Source organism: Bidens hawaiensis, unplaced genomic scaffold (genome assembly GCF_021521415.1).
Source record: "Bidens hawaiensis isolate Kalapana, Puna unplaced genomic scaffold, B.hawaiensis_p1.1 tig00027829_1, whole genome shotgun sequence".
Lineage (NCBI taxonomy): Eukaryota > Viridiplantae > Streptophyta > Magnoliopsida > Asterales > Asteraceae > Bidens > Bidens hawaiensis.
Genome location: NW_027494519.1, coordinates 5,130 through 29,101, shown reverse-complemented (window position 1 = coordinate 29,101; position 23,972 = coordinate 5,130). Strand labels below are relative to the sequence as shown.

General features: G+C 34.6%; 1 pseudogene; it reads left to right on the top strand.

Moving 5' to 3' along the window:
* Positions 1–23,055: 23,055 nt before the first annotated feature.
* On the top strand, positions 23,056–23,972 carry LOC143576000 (uncharacterized; annotated as a pseudogene).

Here is a 23,972-nt window from a genome sequence, read left to right as displayed (position 1 = left end):
TAAGAATAATGTTATACATCAAAGTAATAGATACAAATGTGATAAGTTTCAATATCTATTAATTAATAGATATTAATAAGTTTCACAACTCTTAAGGTTACTATCATGCACAATATTAGTTTCAATATCTATTAATTAAATTACATATAAAACAAAATCCATACAATATTCAAACAAAGCAATAATGTATAAAACAAATCAAAAATCTTGAATAATGTTGTCCCGTTAATATTTTCATCTAGCATACATCCTTAGGTGATCTTCTAATTACTTCACATCACACGTTTACCTGCATATGCGTAGAAAATAAAGTAGTTTTGTCAACGCAAGGTTGAGTGAGCAACACACCAGTTCAAAAGTATAAATAAAAATAAGTAGTTGCAACAAGTCATATGTGAATAACAAATAACCAAATGAGCAAGTATAACTGAGATGTCGAGAACCACAAAGCTATAATGACTGGCGTATGATCATACTATTTTAAGATTATGTTGGACCTCTCCGAATGCGAAAGCATATAAGCACATAAACGAGTAAAGTATAAGTTGTTAACACACAAGACAATAGTTGCAGTTTTGTGTATAAGTATATATGAGAAATACAATTTACGCATATGTCCCCAAAACATGAAAAAACGAGTAAAAAGAGGGGAATGTGGTACTCACCTTGATAGACGAGCAAAAGTGATATAGAATATTAAGAGTGATGATTAGCAGATAACACACGTTGACGATAAAACCTTTAAAGGAAAAAGGGAAATACGGATACGCTAAGTTAACGAACTAGATCGATTACAAGAGCTCGATAATAATAATTATTATTATTAAGCTAATATTATATTATTTTTTTATCATAATTAATATAATAATATAATAAGATATAATATGCAAAATCATTAGTTTGTTTAAATAAAAAGAAAACACATCTTAAGATATTGTTAGTTTTATAAAGTATATAAATGTATAAAGTATGTTTAAAATATAAAGTAAAATGCATCTTTTAAAAAAATATTATTAGTTTGTCCATTTAAATTAAATAAATATATTTATATAAAATTTGCTTGTTACACACACACACACACACATATATATATATATATATATATATATATATATATATATATATATATATATATATATATATATATTAACTCATTAGTTTTCGAGTTATTATATATGCATATGTGTGTGTGTATATAATATATATATTCACGTATACATACGAACTAAGGATGCGAGAGAACAAGTTGTATTGTCGATTTTCTATAAATTAATTTAATTAATTATTATTATTAATAAAATTATTAAATGCTTTAAAAAGGAAAGTATAACGATAATAACCCAAAAATACGGGGGCAGGGAATCGAACCCGCAACCTGCCCCTGTGATTCAGATGTGTCAACCAGCGGGGCTATCCAGCAACTTGCTTTAAGAACCATATCAGATTATTTATAAACAAATTCATGTTCAACAACAAAGATTATAACTCTAACGAATTCAATTGTTCAAATTCATTGGTGTTAATCAAATCAGCCTTAGGGTTTTTGTTCCTCATGATCTCGCGACCAATATACAGTAACCGTTTACCTCGATTGATGAACAGAAGTGGGTTAATTAAACGAAACAGAGCCGGCCAAATGGGGTGATGAACCGACGGGTAATCGGCAAAATCAATATAATTATGTATAGGGTTATTGTTGGCGATGGGTTTAAGATGTTGGGTGCAAGTTTAATTGCGTTATTATGTTCGTTTAAATAGAAAACGTATTTTAGGGTTTTGCGGTTTGGATAAATACGGGATAAAGATAAACGATTTGAATATATTAAACACGTTTTCATCATTTAATAGGCCGAGGATAAGGTGACTATGATAATTATGAGATCAAGATAACAAAATTTCAAAGTTAAATTATCAGATTAGGGTTTCGGGTTGCGAAATGGGTGAAACAGGTCAGATTCAAGGGTTTGGGTAATGGATATCCAGATGTATCATATGGGTTATAACATTATTTACAATTAGAACCCTGGAGTTTGAGAGTAGGTACAAAATAGGCGAATCTTTATGCTTTGGGTTAAATTTTCCATAAAGTGAAAATTACAAATATATATAATATAATTAATTTAAAAGTAATATAATAATAATTAAATCTTCTCGATAAACGCGATATTTTGTTAAAATAATCCGAACATCGAATCGAGTCGGATGTTTTATAAAAATATAAATCAGGAAAACCCGAGTTATTACAGTCTCCCCTAGTTTAGGGAATTTCGTCCCGAAATTAAGGAATTATATAACAACACCATTAAATAAAATACATAATACATAATTTTAGATAGTTGAAGTAACGTTCCAAATGAAAATCCGATAAGGGAACTTATATATAGGATGTACCAGCGGCGTATCCACCATGTCCTTATCATCTTTACATTTGTACCGTTATCCCAACTTCTTTCAGTTCTTCATCAACTATTCGGATTATGATTTACATGCAAGGACTTTGGTAATTACGTATGCATTCATACTTACTTAGATCGTCGGATGGTCCACATAATTTGTCCCATTGTGTGGGTTACAAAACGTTTAAGTAAAACATGAATGTGAGGAAATAAAAATTTTAAGGAGTTTTAAATTAGAAAACATCAATGTATAAAACAATTCCAAAAGTTGCAGTGTAATTTTGTTAAGACATCGCAAAAATATAAGTATTTGAAGAAGACATCACTTATTAACAATTTGAATCGATGAATGTAAATAAGATAAAAATAAACTTTAGTAAACAATCTATTTAAACAAAAGGAACTTTATTCATAAAATATAATATAAATAGTCCAAATATGGAAATATTCTATGGCCATAAAGAGACATTACAATACGAAATTAAGAAAGACAAAATAAATTAAGATAGGATAAAGGGAACGACAAAGGTCTTCACGGTCGTTGAGTAGATTAATTGACGAGACTTGGAACACCGTGAGGAGTTGCATTCATAGAAGTAGGAGCAGTTGAGGTAGATTGACTTGGAATAGCTTGAATAGGTTGAGCATGTATAGAAGGGGCTTGAGCAAAGTAGGCTTGGTACACTTGAGCTTACGGATGAGGTGTCTGATAAGGTTGGGTTAAGTAAGGTTGACCTGGATTGATAGGAGGAGCTTGAGGGACATGAGGTGGTTGGGTTTGAATTTGGTGAGCATGGGTCAAGTAGTAAGGGGTAGTCATAGCTTTGGCTTGATGGGCATGGATAAGTTGAGGGCACACATTACGAAGATGGTTTGGGTCTCCACAATGATAGAAAGCACGGGTATTAGGAGCACCAGGTTGAGCACGTGAGGTGGCTTGTGCATTTGGTGGGATATGGAAAGTGTTTGCAAGGTGCCCATAAAGGTTGCATTGGGTGCATAGTCGGCAAGGGGTTTGGGCAGAGTGATGAAAGTTACACTTGGCACATAGGGGATGAGGACCGAGGTAAGTCTTTTTGTTCGGGACTAGACTTGGAATCCTTGTGAGACAAGGTTCCATCCCTAACATGACTGTCGGTGAGGGAAGCACCTAGGTCCATAGCCTCACCGATGGTTAAGGGATCACGACTCGTCACAACATCACGGAAAATGCTTGGTAAATTACGAATGTATTTCTGATTTCCGCGGTTGTCGGGGGTTACAAGGTGAGGTACGATTCGGCTAAGTTCACGGAATTGGTTTGAGTAGGTAGATTTATCCCCACCAACCTGTTTGATTTCCCAAAACTCAGTCTCAAGTCTTTGCAGTTCATGTTCCGGGCAGAACTCCTTCTTCATCGCCTCTTTAAGTTCTTCCCAAGGCATGGATACGACCAAGTCAGACCCTTGGTCTTCCTTAGGGCATTCCACCAGATGACAGCTCGACTCTCGAATCGGCTTAAGGAGAAGTTGGTCCGTTTGGCATCCGGACATTCACAGTGGATGAAGATGTTTTCCATTTCCTCGAACCATTGAAGCAAAGCGGTGGCATTTTCCTCACCACGGAAGGATGGAGGTTTGGTGCTCAAAAAGTTAAGAAAATCCTAGTTATTTGGTGCAAACGATGAGGCAGATCCATTGGAGTTGAGGCTTTGGATCTGAGTGAATATCATGGGTATTGCGGCAGCAAATTATTTGTGATCCTAGCAGCCAAGCGGAGATCGCGTGAACCAGATGAACGTTGGTGATGCCAGTGATTTCTTAGAGACGACATTCTATAGGGATCAAAAATGAGGATTTGTAAGATGAAGGATAAATTAAGGAAATCATAAGAATAGTAAAATGTTTAATTATGTGAAAATAATAATGTTGTCTTAAGAAGTGAGGGGATTTGCACCACAAGTATTAAATGTAAAAGATTATAAGATGGGGGGTACATTGCGTAAATAGTTATTAAATGATGTACTCAATAATATTAATGTGTGATGACTACATAAGGAGTTAAATCAGTTTAAAATTTAGATTATTAAATTTACTATAAACTAACGAAATATAAATTATGGATGTTGGCCTCCCATGAGCTTTTCGTGGCAATTTGTGTAAGGCCCCGTTACCGGTACCTCACATTTGGATGTTGGATTTACTCATTAACATAGTTCTAATAATCAGAGTTAATAAAAACATTCGCGGAATATAAAACCTTTCATAAAACATTTCAAAACAAACCATAACTTATCTTAAAACAACTTGTCATCTTTCAAAATAAACAAAACATTAAACTTAAACGTCTTGAGTCTTCCGATGCCAGCCTCTTATTCAATGCCACGTGTTCCCCTCAAGCGAGTTGCCTCATCCTACTCACCTGCGTGCATACTAAAAGTCAGCTACGCTGAGTGAGTTCTAGTTAATCACATAACATACAATACATATATACTTACATACTTTCATTCATACTTTCATATCTTTATCTCATTCTTACTTACCTTCATTTCTTACTTTATAAAGAGCATTACGCCCTAATTTCCTTGAGTATTATTAGGGCTCGGTCCCTCCTTCCTCGAGTTTTATTAGGGCTCGGTCCCTCTTTGCTCGAATATTAGTAGGGTTTGATTCCCTCTTCGTTACCATACAACCATACGCCATTTACATTCATTCATATATCATACATATCATATCATTATTTAACATAACATTACAACTCGACAATACGTGCAATATCCGAAGATCGTTCACGTACTGCCAATCAATCATTCATACTTTTCACATAATCACGTAAGGCATACATTTATCACTTAGGATAAATGTATTAACAAACCCATCGAGTATGCACGCAGCCCCGAAAACATAACAAGGAAACGGGGCTAGAAACTCACCTGGATCTTGTTTCTTTCTCCGTTTATTGTAATTCTCTTTTTTAATTGTGCCCTGCTAACTGTATATAGGGTACACGTATTAATATTGGTTCTATGTCTGGAGTAATCTATGGTCATTGTATTACATGATACTTAGATTATTTATATAAATCCTAGTGTATACGGATTTTAATTATTTAATATTCCATTTTCTTGCTTTAATATTTTTAATAAAGGACTTTTAGATTATCTTAATATTATCTTTCCATTTCAAAATCCCTAATCGTGCTTTAGCCTTTCTTTTCTTTTTTTTCTTGAACTCGGATCTTATTGTAAACGAGCTAAGATGGTCTCTGGGTTTGATCACGAAGTTTGAGCTAGGTCTAAGTGATTGAGTGTAAGGAGTAATGGGGCTCGGGTGGCATTTAGGCTTGGCTAAGCTTTGGGCCGGGTTTTGATAAAACAGGGCCCAACCCCTCCTTAAGTATACCATCCGGTCCAAATCTTTAAACCCAAGTATTTGAGCCTGGTTAGGAATTGGGCCGGGTTGATATTAATAAATAAGGACACAAGGCCCAACCTACTCGTTCTAATCCATCTGCTTGTTCTTCTTCTTCTTTATTTCATTCATTTTCTTTTTGGTCCTCTTACAGTCGATCCAAGGAAAATCAGTCCCTGTTTGTGATTTAGGGTTGAATCGATTACAATGTAATCGACTCAGGTGCTCTTGAATCCCAACACCCGCGTATCCGAATTCCATATGAACAGCCTCTTGGTGTGCGACCCTCCCAAGTGATCTAATCTCATGATATTCGATTACAATGTAATCGATTTGGATTGTGTTCGAGTATAAGGTTGTAATCAATTGCTACTGTATGTGAGTTACAGTGAACCCCGATCGTAAGCGAGTTTGATTGTGATCGACAGCATAATGTAAGCGAGTTCTATTGTAATCGATTTAATTGCTGTAATCGATCTTGCTTGTGAGCGAGTTTAATTGTAATCGATTCATTATGTAAGCAGGGCAAATGTAATCGATTTAGGATTGTATGCGAGTTCAGTTTGTAAGTGCCTCAGATTTGTATGCGAGAATAATTGTAACCGACTTCCAATTTGTATGCGAGTTCACGGGATTAAGTACAGTGTGTGCGTCTGTATGTGTGTGTATATATATATACACTAAGTTCTTGTATATGATTTATATTGTCCATTGTCTGAGTATTGTGAGCGATTGTTTATGAATCTTAAATATACCTTTATGGGTTCGTTTGGTTTCGGCTAGCTTGTTTATGAATCTTAAACCTTGGATCTAACTCGTATATTGAAGATCTATTAATGTTTAACGTTCGTTTGACCTCGAATCTTCTTCTTTCTCTTGACCGTTTATGTATAGTAAGGAAGGTGTGTGTGTTTGAGTGTGTGTAGAGAATTATGGAAAGGATGGAATGAGAGTTAGGGTTTTAGGATGGTTTAAAGGGGTATTTATATTCTCTAAGGCCCATGGACCCTAAGCCCATCTCATCCATAATCTCATCTTGATTAATCTAAGTCCATGATCCTTTCTTTATTAATTATTAACGCGAAATCACTAAACGTAACTTTCTTTATTTAATACTAAAATATTTATTTAACACACGACAACTTAACGTAACAATCTTTATTTAATATTATAACTTAACATTATAATATTTAGGATGTTACAATTTGAATGGCCCAACGAACTAACAAAAAACAACTGAGTTGGACAGCCCATGAGCGTTACATGGCAATTTGATTGTCCCAACTAATTAACTAAATACCAATACAATGAAGTTTGTCGGCCCAATGAGCGTTACACGACGTTTTAACCGACCGAACTAAATAGCGAACTATCGAAATAAATATGGGTAGTCGGAGTATCTTGTGAACCACCACGTTTGATTACTCCAACAAAAATATGAAAACAAGTTAAGAAATGGATAGTAGGAGTGCCCATGGGTTCCATGGATTTTTTTCACCCCACTAACCGTTTAAATAACGGAACACAATAATCGGGAAAACCGAGTTTAGCCACGAACCACCGTGAATTTGGTTTAAAAAAATATTATAGGGATGCAACCACTAATGTGGTCACGGTTGACAGCTTAGATTGTCGGTCATATGGCATTTTTTGGTCTCGTTCGGGTCCATAGGGTTGAGTACTATGGTCAGGTTATCACCTAGGTAAGGAATAACGTCTTACATTTGGTTCTTGGAACCGTTTTGTCAATGCCCAACTCACAATTTCTCTCCTATTTTCATTTGTGATAGGGACATGCCACATAACCTAGTCCTAAGGTGAACGAGTGAAAACAACAGGTGGGAATTCTTAAGGAATTTCCCGAAAATAAAAACAATCTAAATTTTTTTTTCTGAAAAGTTTTCTTTGAATGTTGAGGCATAGCCTCGGAGTTTGTGTGTGTGTGCATAACAATAAAATAGATAATAAATAAACAATTATCTAAGAAGCTGTAAACAATTTAATTTGAACACATAAAGCTAAACAGATATGCACGTGTAGGGTTCCTAAACATGTGTCTAAGGCAATTTCTAACGACCTATCTTAAACTTTTGGCTCTGATACCAATCTGTCACACCCCAACCTACGCCGGAAATGTCGGACCGTGAATTGATTGTCACAGCTCTCAGGGTTACTATCATGCACATTATAAGTTTCAATATCTATTAATTAAATTACATATAAAACAAAATACATACAATATTCAAAAAAAACAATAATGTATCAAACAAATCAAAAATCTAGAATAATGTTGTCTCGTTAATATTTTCATCTAGCATACATCCTTAGGTGATCTTCTAATTACTTCACATCACACGTGTACCTGCATATGCATTGAAAATAAAGTAGTTTTGTCAATACAAGGTTAAATGAGCAACACACCAGTTCAAAAGTATAAAAAAAAAATTAGTAGTTGCAACAAGTCATATGTGAATAACAAAATAACCAAATGAGCAAGTATAACTGAGATGTCGAGAACCACAAATCTATAACGACTGGCGTATGATCATACTATTCTGAGATTATGTTGGACCTCTCCAAATGCGAAAGCATATAAGCACATAAACGAGTATAAAAGTTGTTAACACATAAGACAATAGTTGCAGTTTTGTGTATAAGTATATATGAGAAATATAATTTACGCATATGTCCGCAAAACGTAGAAAAACGAATAAAAAGAGGGAAATGTGGTACTCACCTTGATAGACGAGCAAAAGTGATATAGAATGTTAAGAGTGACGATTCGCGGATAACACACGTTGAAGATAAAAACTATAAAGGAAAAGGGGAAATACGGATACGCTAAGTTATAGATCGATTACAAGAGCTCGATAATTATTATTATTATTAAGCTAATATTATATTCTTTTTTTATCATAATTAATATAATAATATAATAAGATATAATATGCAAAATCATTAGTTTGTTTAAATAAAAATACAACACATCTTAAGATATTGTTAGTTTTATAAAGTATATAAATATATAAAAGTATGTTTAAAATATAAAGTAAAATACATCTTTAAAAAAAATATTGTTAGTTTGTCCATTTAAATTATATAAGTATATTTATATGAAATTTGCTTGTTATATATATATATATATATATATATATATAGATATATATATATATATATATATATACATATATATATATTAAATCATTAGGTTATTATATATGCATATATGTATATATATGTATATTCACGTATACATACGAACTAAGGATGCGAGAAAATAAGTAGTATTGTCGGTTTTCTATAAATTAATTTTAATTAATTATTATTATTATTAATAAAGTTATTAAGTGCTTTAAAAAGGAAAGTATAACAATAATAACCCAAAAATGCGGGGGGATCGAACCCGCAACCTACCCCTGTGATTCAAGTGTGTCAACCAGCTGGGCTATCTAGAAACTTGCTTTAAGAACCATATCAGATTAATTATAAACAAATTCATGTTCAACAACAATGATTATAAACCCTAACGAATTCAATTGATCAAATCCGTTGGTGTTAATGAAATCAGCCTTAGGGTTTTTGTTCCTCATGATCTTGTGACCAAAATACGTTAACCGTTTACCTCGATTGATGAACAGAAGTGGGTTAATTAGACGAAACAGAGCCGGCCAAACGGGGTGATGAACGGACGGGTAATCGGCAAAATCAATATAATTATGTATAGGTTTATTGTTGGCGATGGGTTTAAGATACTGGGTGCAAGTTTAATTGCGTTATTATGTTCATTTAAATAGAAAACGTATTTTAGGGTTTTGCGGTTAGGATAAATACGGGATAAAGATAAACGATTTGAATATAGTAAACATGTTTTCATCGTTTAATAGGCCGAGGAGAAGGTGACTATGATAATTACGAGATCAAGATAACAAAATTTCAAAGTGAAATTACCGAATTAGGGTTTCGGGTTGCGAAATGGGTGAAACGGGTCAGATTCAAGGGTTTGGGTAATGGATAGCTAGATGTATCATATGGGTTATAACATTATTTACAATTAGAACCCTGGAGTTTGAGAGTAGGTACAAAATAGGATAATCTTTATGCTTTGGGTTAAATTTGCCATAAAGTGAAGATTATAAATATATATAATATAATTAATTAAATAGTAGTATAATAATAAATAAATCTTCTCGATAAACACGATATTTTGTTAAAATAATCCGAACATCGAAACGATTCGGATATTTATTAAAAATATAAATCCAGAAAACCTGAGTTGTTACACACAAGAGTGGAAATTTCTCGGACTATTGTCAAGCTCAGCATTTAGTGTCTCTTTTACGGCTCATATCTTTACTAACCAAAGCCCCACATGGGTGGCAGTTCCCGGCTTAACGTCAAGCTCGACACTTGGTGTATATTTTAAAAGTGTTTTAACATTTCTCATAAACTGATAATTACAACATAACCTTCACTTTTATAAACCAATCACATGCTTAACCAATAGTATTAAACCTAGTTAAGATTCATTATAAACCAATATGATACTATAAAAGTTTAGCCAATACTAAGAATAATGTTATACTTCAAAGTAATAGATACAAACATGATCATATTAGAACAATCTAACCAATTTGGATGACTAATCTTTGATATTGTTAATGACTTCTTCCAAGAGCTTAATCTCATTGATTTTCAAATGGTGGATGAATGAGATAATTCCCTTATTAATGGTGGTGAAAGAAGGTGGTTGAACTGGATTTAATGTTCATCAAGGTGTGTTGACTATGGTGGATGTGCATTCAATTTATAGGCTGAGTTGGGCTTTCAACATGGCCCGTGTTGAGCTGGGCACGATCGTGTTGATCATCTTGTCTTATTGTATTAAATTCTCGTTGTCAGAAGGTACAACATGAGAGAAAGCACGACCGTGTTGACTTCTGAACACGGTAGCGGTGAGCCTGGAAGATTCTATTTTGTCTTTTCTCTTGTACTATTAACATGGGCGTGTTGAGAGTCAAAATAGCCCGTGTTGAGCTTTAGAATCTTCTATTTTGTCTTACTCTTGTACATTCAACATAGGGTGTTGAGATTCAACATGGGCCATGTTGTGACTTTTGAATTTTGTATGTTTTCATAAACTCTTAACATAGCTATACCTTGCTTCACCGTGGGGTGTGTTGGTCAGTTTTCACAGTTTTCTTCGTTTATCAGCTTGTTTTATTTTTTAACTCTACATTGACCTAAATATAGAAATATATAACAGTAGTGGTTATTTATTCTACTAAAATTGCTGATATTATACCATATTGGAGATATTTGAGTGCTAAAAAGATGTATAAATTTATATATGTCAAGGTCCGACTCCAGCGTCAGTCCTCACATCTAACACGAACGGTGGTGGTCCGACGGTAGTCCACTGGTCTAATACAAATTGTTACTCTTCATTCTTCGATCCGTTGACAATGTGGAACTCTTGATTCTTTGTTGGATTTATTTTAGATTTGGTATTTGTTACTTCTTCAAATATGAATTGTATTTATTTGTTTTTTTATTTTTTATTTTTACGAACAAACCTATGTTGAAACTTTGAGTTTCATTTATTGAGATGGAATAGATTTTTTTATAGATTTTATGCAATTCGTTTTATTATCCGAATGGATATCCGAGTTTCAACACCCCTACCTGCAGGAATCAAATCAAATGTCAACTTGTACCCTTTACGTCACGGATAGGGCTATCTGTGGCGGATTGAGCCAAAGCTAAAATTTAAGCCTTCTGGCTCCCTCTCCCCTCTCCTTATATAATATCCACACATACACACACGCACATTTTTGTAACATCCCAAAATTTCGAATAATAATAATATTGTATATTGACTCGTTATGACGGAAAAGTTTACTTGAGTTAATAAATAAATAGTAAAACTGTAAAAGGGAAAGATAAGTAGGCTAATTAAATGGAATTAATCATGGACTAAAAAGGAAAGATGGGCCTTAGGTCCATGGGCTTAAGGGAGTATAAATACCCCCCTTAAACCCTACATCTTTCCATTTCCATCTATCTTATCCATTTTACACCTTAAAACACACACTTAAGCCAAGCAAACCCTCCCTAGCCGCCGGCCACCATCCAAGCCGTAACCCGATCGTAACGATAAAAGCTAGATAACAAGCCCAAGATCGTATATCAAGCTAGCCGTGACCTAGCAAACGATAAAAGGTATGTTCTTGATCTAAAGCTTACATTTTTATGAACGGTTAGCCATGAAACTTGAGCATTAACTAGATCGGGTTTAGACAAATCATAAAGTTGCGAACTTGATGACTAAAATGGACTTAGCAAGCTTAAGGTTATGAACGGTTCATCAAGTAAACCCTAGGTCTAGCCTAAAGGACGTTTTGTGCCTAAAGGTTCAAACTTTGTACCTAAAATAGCCTAGATCTTGAAGAAGGACCGCTAACGAGTGTAAAATGATTATGGGTGATGATAATAAAGGGTTAAAAGGTCATAGAACGAGTTGTATGGGCAAGGTGGGAACCTAGGATAGAAAACGAGTCGAGCTGGGGGTTTTCGGCCAACTTTGAAGATCCTTGGTCAAACCTTGTGGTTCTCGGCCAACCAAGCAGCCAACAAGAGTTCTCGGCCAGGACGATTCTCGGTGATCACGTGTTCTTGGTCAGAACATGTGATCTCGGCAACCTTGTGTTCTCGGTCAGGGTTTCGGCAGAAAACATGGGTTATCGGTTAAGGATGGATTCCGGCCAAGCATAAGCGTACTCTGTTGGGTGTTGGGCCTAAGTCCAGTTGGGCCCAGATACCCTAATGGACTGTTGGGCCCGAATTGACTAAGTCCACGCCACGCTGAGCTTTTATCAAATTTAAATGGACCAGCCCATTATCTTAAGCCCAACATAGAGAAATACAGTGATTAATTAAAATACCAACTAAATTAATTATATGGTAAATTAATGGAGATATCTATATAATAGTTAGCCGTGCACAATTAAAGAAGGGAATAACAATTAACGGCGAACGCAACAGGATCCAGGTGAGTTTCTAGCCCCATTCCTTGTTATGTTTTCGGGGCTGTGTGCATACTCGATATGTTTGTTAATACACTTATCCTAAGTGATAAGTGTATGCCTTATGTGATGATGTGAAACGTAGGAATGATTGCTTGTTGATACGTGAACGATCTTCGGATATTGCACGTACTGTCAGGATGTAATGCTATGTATGATGTATGTATGTTAAGTATGCTTATATGTATGAATGTGATAAAGTTAAGAAAAGAAGGAAAGGTATGGTTGTATGGTAACGAAGAGGGAACCGGGCCCTAATAATACTCGAGGTATGATGTATGGTTGTATGGTTACGAAGAGGGAACCGGGCCCTAATAATACTCGAGGAATGAGGGAATCGAACCCTACTAATATTCGAGAACTAGGGAACCGAACCCTACTAATATTCGAGGAAGGAGGGAACCGGGCCTTAATAATACTCGAGGAAGGAGGGAACCGGGCCCTAATAATACTCGAGGAAGTAGGGCGTAATGCTCTTTATAACGTAAGAAATGTGTATGAAAGTAAAATGAAAGTATGAACGAAAGTATATAAGTATTTATGTATTGTATGATGTATGATTAACTAGAACTCACTCAGCGTAGCTGACTTTTAGTATGCACGCAGGTGAGTAGGATGAGGCAGCTGGCTTGAGGGGGACACCTGGCATTGAATAAGAGGCTGGCATCGGAAGACCCAGAACGTTTATTTGGTTATGTTTTAAAAACAGTATGTTATTAAGACACGTTATGGATTATTATGTAATGTTTATGAAAGTTTTTGTATTCTGTGAATGTTTTTATTAACTCTGATGATTAGAACTATGTCGATGAGTAAATCCAACGTCCAAATGTGAGGCACCGGTAACAGGGCCTTACAATTTTATACACACTAACACATACACACATCACGTCATAAAAAAACACCTCAGTTTCACGTACCACTTTTACCGTAAAAGGCAAAAAAAAAAGGCCGTTGTGGAACAAGCTATTTTCGGAGTCGAATATTTCCGATTTGAACAAGGAGACGGGGTTTGTATATGATAACGAGCAGTCGGCCTTACCAAATTCAAACCAGGTTTCCTCATATCTTTATTTAATTTAATAGTCGTTTGTCAGTTTTAAAATAAGATATGTTAACTGTATTGTTTGTTAGGAGTATTCGTATACGACAGTCACCATTCGTGGGTGGAGGGAAGCAACACATAGAATGCGTACGAGGGTCAACTATCCTACCAGTCACAGCCTTATGACCAGCCCTCGTACCAGTTACCATAAAATCCGTATTACATTACCCAGCCTTCGTACCACTTAATGGTAGAAGAGTCGTACTGGTCAAAAGCATAACTGAATTACGTCCGTGATACATTTCAAGATAATGAAGGGTTAGGCAACGAGTCCTCCCTACATTTGTTTGGGGGCAAAACTGATGATGATTACATACCGAGGCCGCGGTTTCGTATAAAAAGGATAATGTATGACACCATATTTTTTGGTTTAATTTATTTAATTATTATTAATTTTTGAACACGTTTAAATACAACCTTATAATTGTTTCATCTTTTTGGTTCTTGTAAGGAGTTGGAGGAATGGGTAAAGAAAAGAGGACGAGAGCATAGGTGTGTTATTAGGGTCCAACAGTTTATGAAAAACGGTATGGACCTTGCATGCAATCGTGGTGGGGAACCCAAACTCAAGATCACGGTCAGGCGTACTGATAGCATAAAGAAATGTTGTCCCTTTAAACTCGTAGAGAAATACGATCGACAAGGTAATTGTTAAAAGCTTGATGTAGTAAACGATGCGTACAACCACGATCCCGTCGTCTTTGAGGAGGGGCACGTGTATCTCTGGTGAATGTCCAATAGACTTGAACTGGTTGCGATGTTACACCAGCAGGGCATGAAGTCGAAGAAAATTCTTTCACTCATACGAGCACAATTTATCGGTAGCAGGTGCGTTAGATGGCTTGGATGATTGAGCGTGAGGCCGTCCGGTAGGGTGGTGAGGAGTACAGACTACCACCGCCACGTTTCAAACACGAGGCAAGCACGTCAGGCGTTAGACACCAACGTGAGGACAATGACGATGGTGGTGATAGATCGGGCATCAGACGCAGACTTGGCAACGACAACATTACCCTCTAGATAGAATTTGACACTTTGATATTATTTGTATGAACTCGTTGTAATGGTTGTGTATAAGTATATTATTCATAATGTTGGTAAAGAAAAGCAATAAAAAAGTTTTTTTTAAACAAATTAATAATAAAAAAACAAACAAAATAAATTATAAGAAAATAGAACAAGAAAAAAAACGGTGTTTCAGAAAGCACCCATCAATACGCCACGGATAGCCTTATCAGTGGCGTATTGACCAGTGCTTTCTAAAAAGCTTGGTGTTTATAAAAAACCTCTAACGCTCTATTTTCAAGTTTCATTTACAGTGTGTTCCCTTGTCCCATTTGAAAGGGGAAAGGAAAATAAATGGATGGAAAAAAGGTTATTAAGGAGGGAAAGAAAAGAAATTGTTGTGTTCCAGAGTTTCATTAAATAAAGAAAAGAACAAAATGTGTGTTATTGAGTTTCATTAAAGGAGAGAAAAGTAAAGAAAGGAATGAAAAGATAGGAGGAATATAGAGTAAATTACTAATTTGGTAGGATCTCTTTCCTTCTATATTGAAAGAAAAGAAAGGAAAAGAGAAGAATAGAATGGAAATGATATTTCCTTTCCTTTTACTTGTTTTGTGTTCTCGAGTCTCATTTAAAAAAAGAAATGAAAAAGAATAAAAAATGAGTTGTGTTTCTGAGTTTTTATTGGAAAGAAAGGAAAGGAAAATCACAATTCCAATTATTCATTTAAAAGAAGAAAGGAAAAGAAAATATGAGAAAGAAAGAAAGAAGAAAATAGAAGGAAAAATTTTCCTTTCAAATTGAAAGAAAAGTGAGAAGAAAGAAAAGTAAAGGAAAAGAGAAAGATGAGATAAAAAAAAAGAAAAACTTTTCATTATGTTACTTTCTTTTCTTAATTGAACTTGGGAAGGTTGTGAAAATCATGGTTGAACTCGGGAAGGTTGTGCAAATCATGCTTGCCACATAAAGTAATTTGTGGAAGAAGTGTCTTAGGCAGGTGTACTGTTAACATATAGCATTAGTTGGAAACTCTTCAAAGTCGCCATCACGTTGGCAGCAACAAACAAAATCCATCTGTCAATTATTATGGATCACACTATCAGATAGTGTCCAATTTTTATTTTTTTTATTTTATTATTATTATTATTATTTATTTTTTTTAACATCAAGTCATAAATTCACAAATTAATGCAATACGTATTCTAATCTAATGAACAATTACCAATCGACAATTGAATATTTATGAATTTCAATAGTTCAATAAGTGTATGGAGTCATGATTTTTATGACAAATTTACAATGGTAACACTTGCTATTATTGATTTAGGGCATCAAAAAGTTAAAATCAATTTAATCCTAAATTTCAAGTGGGTCAAAACCCTAATGAGACAGTGGAACAATTGCATGTAATCGACAAAATTAGGAACATGAAGGACGGCAGAGAACTGTAATTGAGGGCTGAAGACGAAGAGCTATAGAGGCGCTGTGAGGAAAAGTCGGTCAATGTGTGTCGTTGCGCTGTCGTCTGCCACCATGAAGGGTTTCCGATTTAAACATTCTCCAAAGCTCTATTGTCATTGCGTAACCCAAATTGGCCACCGACAATTACATTTTAACAAACAAAGAGATGGTGAGGTTCATTGAGAGAACAAAGCAAATCCAGAAAAGTTAAAGCATCAGATAAAAGGCATCAAAAAGCCTCACTACATAGATGCAATGGCGTAGGCAGAAATTTTTTTCTACGGGTTCGGAAAATTTTGAAGGACGGATGACCGATTGTTTATCACTTATGTTTTGATTTTCTACGGGTTCGATGTTGAAATATCTATGGGTTCGATGTCAAAATACACTAATATATAACACTAAAATAATTTTTTTCGGATTCAGCTGAACCGGTACCTCTAAAGCTGCCTACGCCCCTGGATAGATAGACCCAACCGATTAAGCAAGTGTGGCGGCTGGTAACAACTATCAATGCATACAATAGTAATAAGCACAAAAAATAGTGAACAATAATACTGTGAGGCAACAGATATTTGATAATTATATACTATAATATATTAGAAACAGAATTGCTACACTTTATTTTTAAGCTTTGCAACTTTAGTCCTTAATTTTTATATTGTTTTAATTTAGCCCCTCATAGTTTTAAATTATTTCAGTTTTGAGCCATGACATATTTTTTGCTAAACTTTTTTTTACTTTTCATTAGCATCCCAAAGTTTTCATAGTTTTAGTATGTGTCTTAATATGTGTTTTTCTTCCCACATAGTTTTTTTGTTATTACTTATACATTTAAGTTATTGATTCATTTGTAATGTTTAACATACAATATTTTTAAAACTTTTTAGTATACCATTACAACATGCTTCTATTTTTTTCTATGTCATGTTGTTAAAACGATGTTGTACTCACAATAAGTTATATAAGTAGTGATGACAAAGGATTTTTATACTCGATATAATTTATTTTTATTGTAAACCATATACCGGGTGTCGATACCACATCAATCACATAATGAGCCGAACCAATACTAACCAACTTCTTTTGATAGTTAGATAAACTTTTTGTTGTGCCGAAGTATTATTAGTTACGATGTGTTTGCATATTTGCGTTTTAATATTCAGATCCGTGGCCGAGTGCCCCGCGCAAAACGCGTCGGAAACACACTAGTTATTATATAAACGTTTGCCAAACGGATTGGATTTAGATGCATATAAAAATTTCCAATGCAAGGTGAATGTTATTAATCTAGACGATAATGTCATCGTACGTATTTTATGCATCGTGATGATATTTTTATGAGTTGTGATACATAAAATGGTTACGTAAATCATATTAATTCACCTCATTCTTTTTCTAACTCCCATTATATCTATTAAACACTACACACATATATTATCAAACAATACTAGATAATAGTTCAGATCCTGAGCACACCCAGATTTTCTTCCACTGTGTGTACGCTAGATACGCTAGAGAGCTTTGCTCTTGTGGCGACGCAACGACTGTTAAGAGGTAATCGACGAGTATGACTTCTCAGTGGAACGCCCAAGTCAAACACTAAAGCCAGCATGAACCGGTTAAGACAACATAGTCTGCCCATAGTGGGAGCAACACGGCTCTCCAAATTGAAGAGTGCGATGACCTAAACATAAAAGAAGAAAGTCGACGTTTTAAAAAAAATGTTTAACAGTACTAGAGATATATCTACTTTCTTTGGAAATGTTAGTTGTTATGATTTACATAAAAAGGTAGAATATTGAATGAGAGACCATTTCTAGTTGTTTCTCAATCTCTACCTATATAAAAGCATTCCTGACAGGTTCTTTATCTTTATCTTTATAATTACAATAAAAAATATTACATTTTTCTCTCATATACAATTATATAATACTTTTTTACATTTTTATCATTATCTTTTCTTTTTCCTCCACTTACAACCATTTTCAAATATATTAAAAAATAAATAAATGTATGAACAGTGTTCCTCCAAATTTACTAATCTTTTTAAAATTTTCTTTCTCCTCCACTTGCAACTTCTAACAAACTTTAGAGATTCCTCTTATATAATTATAGAGGAGCAAGTGAGGATCCTCTAAAAGCATGTTTGCGATTGAGTTTTAAAAATGTTAATTGGTTTATTGGTGTTCTCGAAAAGACAATAAGTTAAAATATTTGAAAATCATAAAAATCGTTTTTTATTTTGAAAAGGTTAAAAAACAGTTTTTCAAAAGTCTCAAATCATGGCTTTTCAAAATGACTTTTTAAAAAAACCAACAAGCATTTTTCAAACTAAATCCCAAACATGCTTTAAGTACATTAACAATCATTATCTTTTCTCTCATGTTTTCAGTTAGATAATACTTATATACATTACTTTTTATCAGTCCTCTACTTATAATCACTTTCAACATATATTAAATAATTGTAGAGTATAAACAATGTATCTCTAAATTTAAACATGAATAATAACATTCTCTCTCTATTCCACTTACAACCACACTGTACAAAATATAAAATATAATACTCACTCAGAAATTATAAGGAACATATGCAATTTCATAGGATAGTAACCAAGTTTCATAATAGGTCACTCTACTTTAAAAAGTGTTCTAATTAAGTCACTTAACTTTCATATTTTATACAAGAGGGGGGTCTTCCCGTAACAACCCTCCGGCGTGAGAGTAAGTACCGTTTTAAAAGAGAGAAAAGTACTTAAAGTATTTAGAGTAATTCGTGGGGAGTAAGAATACCTTGTGGGGATGACGAAGGGTATTTATAGCCGAAGGGTTTGGGAAAGATTATTGGTCCAGCTGTTCTTTTCCAAAAGATGTTTTTGTAACAACCTGGTCACGTGTCCGCACATAGTAGGATGGACTTATTGGCCATGTGCACGGTTATAACAAACTCGCCACCTGTCCTTTTCTAATTGGTTGTTGCATCACATGCTTTTCAATGAAAGATCCTTTTAATCTTCTAAAAGAAAGTTAGTTAATTACATTTGTCCCTTTTGACATGAGTCACATTCGCGGGTGGGAATAATACCCTGCGGATAACTTCTGAGGGCGTCTGGGTCACTCCGCAAATAGTCTCTGGATTTTATTCATATTCTTCCTCTGACTTAAGTTATGCGGGTGATTAATATGTTCCACGGGTGACGTTTGAACCAGCGGATAATCTTTATGGGTATTTGGGTCTTTTTATTACCCTACCTCTATAATACTTTATAAAAACATGGATGGATATATACAAGAAGCTAAATTTGGATTCTTCACTAAACCAAAATCAAAATTCATGCTCCTAGCTCAAACCTAGGAGAAAATTCCGGGCCCAGTTCAAGTTGTTAATACATTTAAAATCACTTCCTTAATCTTTCCATGTGATTAGTACCATATGGAATCAACTTAGAAAGCATATATCCGTTCAACATCAAATTATGGCGGGTTTATAAGCCCAACTCAAGAATTACACAAATTGATGGTTTCTAAACTGATAGTTATCTAGAATTTGAATGTTATTTTTACACGAAAATCCCGGCCACCCTCATAATACACCCTAGTTAACCACCGTCCAATTATCCAACAAGCAAGCCATAAGATAGTCCAACAAATCAAATGTAATCTTATATGCCCAAGAAAGATAGATATAGACCAATGCAACTTAAGGTACACTGGATAGTAATTGGTGACTCGATACCAAGATCATATTACTATCACATTCATGGTGATAACCACTTGCATATTACATGTTTCTTCTTGTTAACCTATGCAACTTAATGTTTCTTCTTGCATATCACTATAATCAATAATATATTAAAAATGACAAAGATGCAACCAAGATGCACAAGAAACCTATTTTCCCCAATCGAGCAATAATGGCATAAACCGAATTGCGGTCAAGACCTACGATAGAAACAACAATTAGTTCAGCTGCACAAGCGAAGCCGTACATAAGAACACTGGTAACCGATACCCTGACGGGGTGAGGGTGAGTTTTGAAAGGGAAACCAGATTGGCTCTGTGACTTGATTTCTATTAAAGCAAGAAGAACATTGATGATAAAGCTCAGTGAAGAATGGGGCATGACAACACGCTCTTCCACAAATATTGCTCGCTGATAATATTGATCCCATGGGTGTTGGAGAGGTGCCACTAGACCAACGCGTATTGCTCTTGTTGCCCGAGTAAGGATATGGCGGATATATTGGTACGAAGTTATGGTATTGTTGGTGAATAACTTGAGAAACATTTTTTTCCCTTTTGTTCTTATGTTGGGAGAATTGTTTGATGTTGGGGAGAAATAAAGGGTTGATTTTATAGTAGGAATTAATCTTGTCCTTTTCTGGTTTTGAATGGTAGTATCTAAGAAAGACAGAGAGCTTTGGTCGTCGAGTGGCCCCAAAAAGATTCATGCAAAATTGCAAACGCAATGATGCCAAGATAGCTTTGGCAACGTGGATCCTTATCTTTTTATACTTTCAAGTTATAAGTCATTTGAAGAAAAAGTCTACAACCATTAATGTCGTGAGGTGTAGTTTCCCACAAACGAAACTAGTAAGTTTGATAGAAATAGTCAATATATATAGAAATACTTGAATGCTACAAATATTAGTAGTGTCTTAATCATCAACTTTTGACTGGAAGGTAAAAACTTCTTTTCTTTCAAATGTCACAAGGTAAACTCAAGTAATTTAACCCGCACGTCAAGCCCACCCTTACCCGATTTGGAGCAGCCTGCTAGAAGGGCGCTATTCATGCCGCCTAGAGCATCATGTCCTCATGCTATCCTATGATGAATGTGTTTCGGTCATGTTCATCATGAGCCGGTCATAGCCCTATGTGGCTAGTCATTTATGTGGTAGAACCTTGCAACACCTATAAAAGATAGTTACATTAAGCAAATGAGTTGTAACTTCTCAAATATAAGGGAATAATCACGTAGAAGTTTAGGCTTATAGGGGTTAAAAGAACCCCCCCCCCCCCCATGAAGATGTTGAAACTGTTGAAGAATTTTTACGCGTTTACATATAATGAATGGTAGTATCTAAGAAAGACAGAGAGCTTTGGTCGTCGAGTGGCCCCAAAAAGATTCATGCAAAATTGCAAACGCAACGATGCCAAGATAGCTTTGGCAACGTGGATCCTTATCTTTTTATACTTTCAAGTTATAAGTCATTTGAAGAAAAAGTCTACAACCATTAATGTCGTGAGGTGTAGTTTCCCACAAACGAAACTAGTAAGTTTGATAGAAATAGTCAATATATATAGAAATACTTGAATGCTACAAATATTAGTAGTGTCTTAATCATCAACTTTTGACTGGAAGGTAAAAACTTCTTTTCTTTCAAATGTCACAAGGTAAACTCAAGTAATTTAACCCGCACGTCAAGCCCACCCTTACCCGATTTGGAGCAGCCTGCTAGAAGGGCGCTATTCATGCCGCCTAGAGCATCATGTCCTCATGCTATCCTATGATGAATGTGTTTCGGTCATGTTCATCATGAGCCGGTCATAGCCCTATGTGGCTAGTCATTTATGTGGTAGAACCTTGCAACACCTATAAAAGATAGTTACATTAAGCAAATGAGTTGTAACTTCTCAAATATAAGGGAATAATCACGTAAAAGTTTAGGCTTATAGGGGTTAAAAGAACCCCCCCCCCCCCCCCCATGAAGATGTTGAAACCGTTGAAGAATTTTCACGACAAAGTTTCTGATCAATGATACGATTGAATAACTTGTCTTTTGATGAAAGAAAAACATAAAATACATCTACTAGTGTAAAGATTTAAATTATTTTATGTTTAATTAAAGAGACTATCAAAGATGTTTATGATGTGTATAAGAACTCCCGATGCAAGATGAATGTTATTGATCTAGACGATGACGTCAGCATACGTATTTTTATGGATCATGATAATATTGTATTGAGTCGTGATACACAGACAACTATGTAAATCACAATAACTCATCTCACTCTTCTTCTAACTCTCATTATATTTATTAAATACCATTTACACATATATTATGCGTCATTTTAAAGTTTTCTATTTAAAAATAAAAGGAACCATATAATACACATGTATATAATACTTTGAATGTGATAAGTAAGACGGTTACACTTTCTCCAATTTACTTTGATCATTATCTATAGATTATGACTAACTATATTATACCAAAGACATATCTATTTGCGCATAATATGATTAGTTGATGACACTTCCGCATGTTACACACTTTTCCCAGTTTCTAACATATTACTTATGTTGTAATGAAAGCGTTCATTATACTAAAATATTATTTACTTTCTTTGAAAATGATAAAAAGGTAGAATATGAGCGTCAATTATGTCAATAACACTTTACCCACCGACAATTTGATGATAAGTTGTTACGTTGTTGCCACTTCTGTGAATTCACTTTTAATAAAACAAAACCTTTTCATATGCAAAAAAAGAGATTCGCTAATTCATTATTGAAACTTTGGTAGCATTATTCACTGTTCACACATAAAGCTCGATGCACCGCACCCTCAATTTCACTTACAACATGAGTGAAGAAGTCTCCCTCCCCGGCCAATGATCGGAAACCCACCACCGTATTACTTCCGGCAGCAGAAAAGTCGTAATCAAGAGGAAATGCAGAATGAAGCTGTTAATATTGCTATTGCTGTAATTATTATTCGTCTATTTAATTGATTTATGAATTTATGTTTGATAATAATAATGATCGTGTGTTTAGGCGTTTGAGAATCGCAGTGTGGAGAAGGATGTAGCGGAGCAGATAAAGAAGCAATTTGCTAAGAATTACCTGGCACTGCATCGTCGGCAAAAACTTGGGTAATTTATAGTAATTTTGAATTAGCAGTGTGTAGATCTAGGTTTAAATCAGAGTTACAAACAGAGATCCTGGTGGATTGCAGGACTGTTTGAATGTGATACAAAATTACGGTATAATGTATGTGATTTGGTTCTAATTAGTCTTAACATGTAATTTCTATTAATTTACAAACAGAGTTTAAAACGTTCAAAGACCAAGAAAGTCAAAGGTGCTATAATTTTTTAATCTTGAAGTTATATAACCAAAGGTGAAGAGTTATTGTTGATTTTCTTTGTGTATTAGAAACAGATAAACAAACTATCATGTTAAGTTGTTAATATAACACATAAACCTGGTGAATGTATTCTAAGATTTAGAGATTAATGGAGGTAACAAAATTTGCAACATAATTTACGGATGGGTTCGGTTTTGCAGGGTCTTACGTGACTCATGAGACAAACCACTTTGTGTATTTCTATTTGGAATCAAAGGCGGTGTTGCTGTTCAAATCTGGTTGAGCTTGCTTCACTGACATATGTATGTATTAATGTATTCAAGTTACCAATTGTAGCTGAATATGCTTTGTGATATTGTATTAGTCTCCGCTATTAGATCCATGATCGTGATTGAATGATTTACAATAATTTTAATTAACCCTACTTCTTTCACACATGAA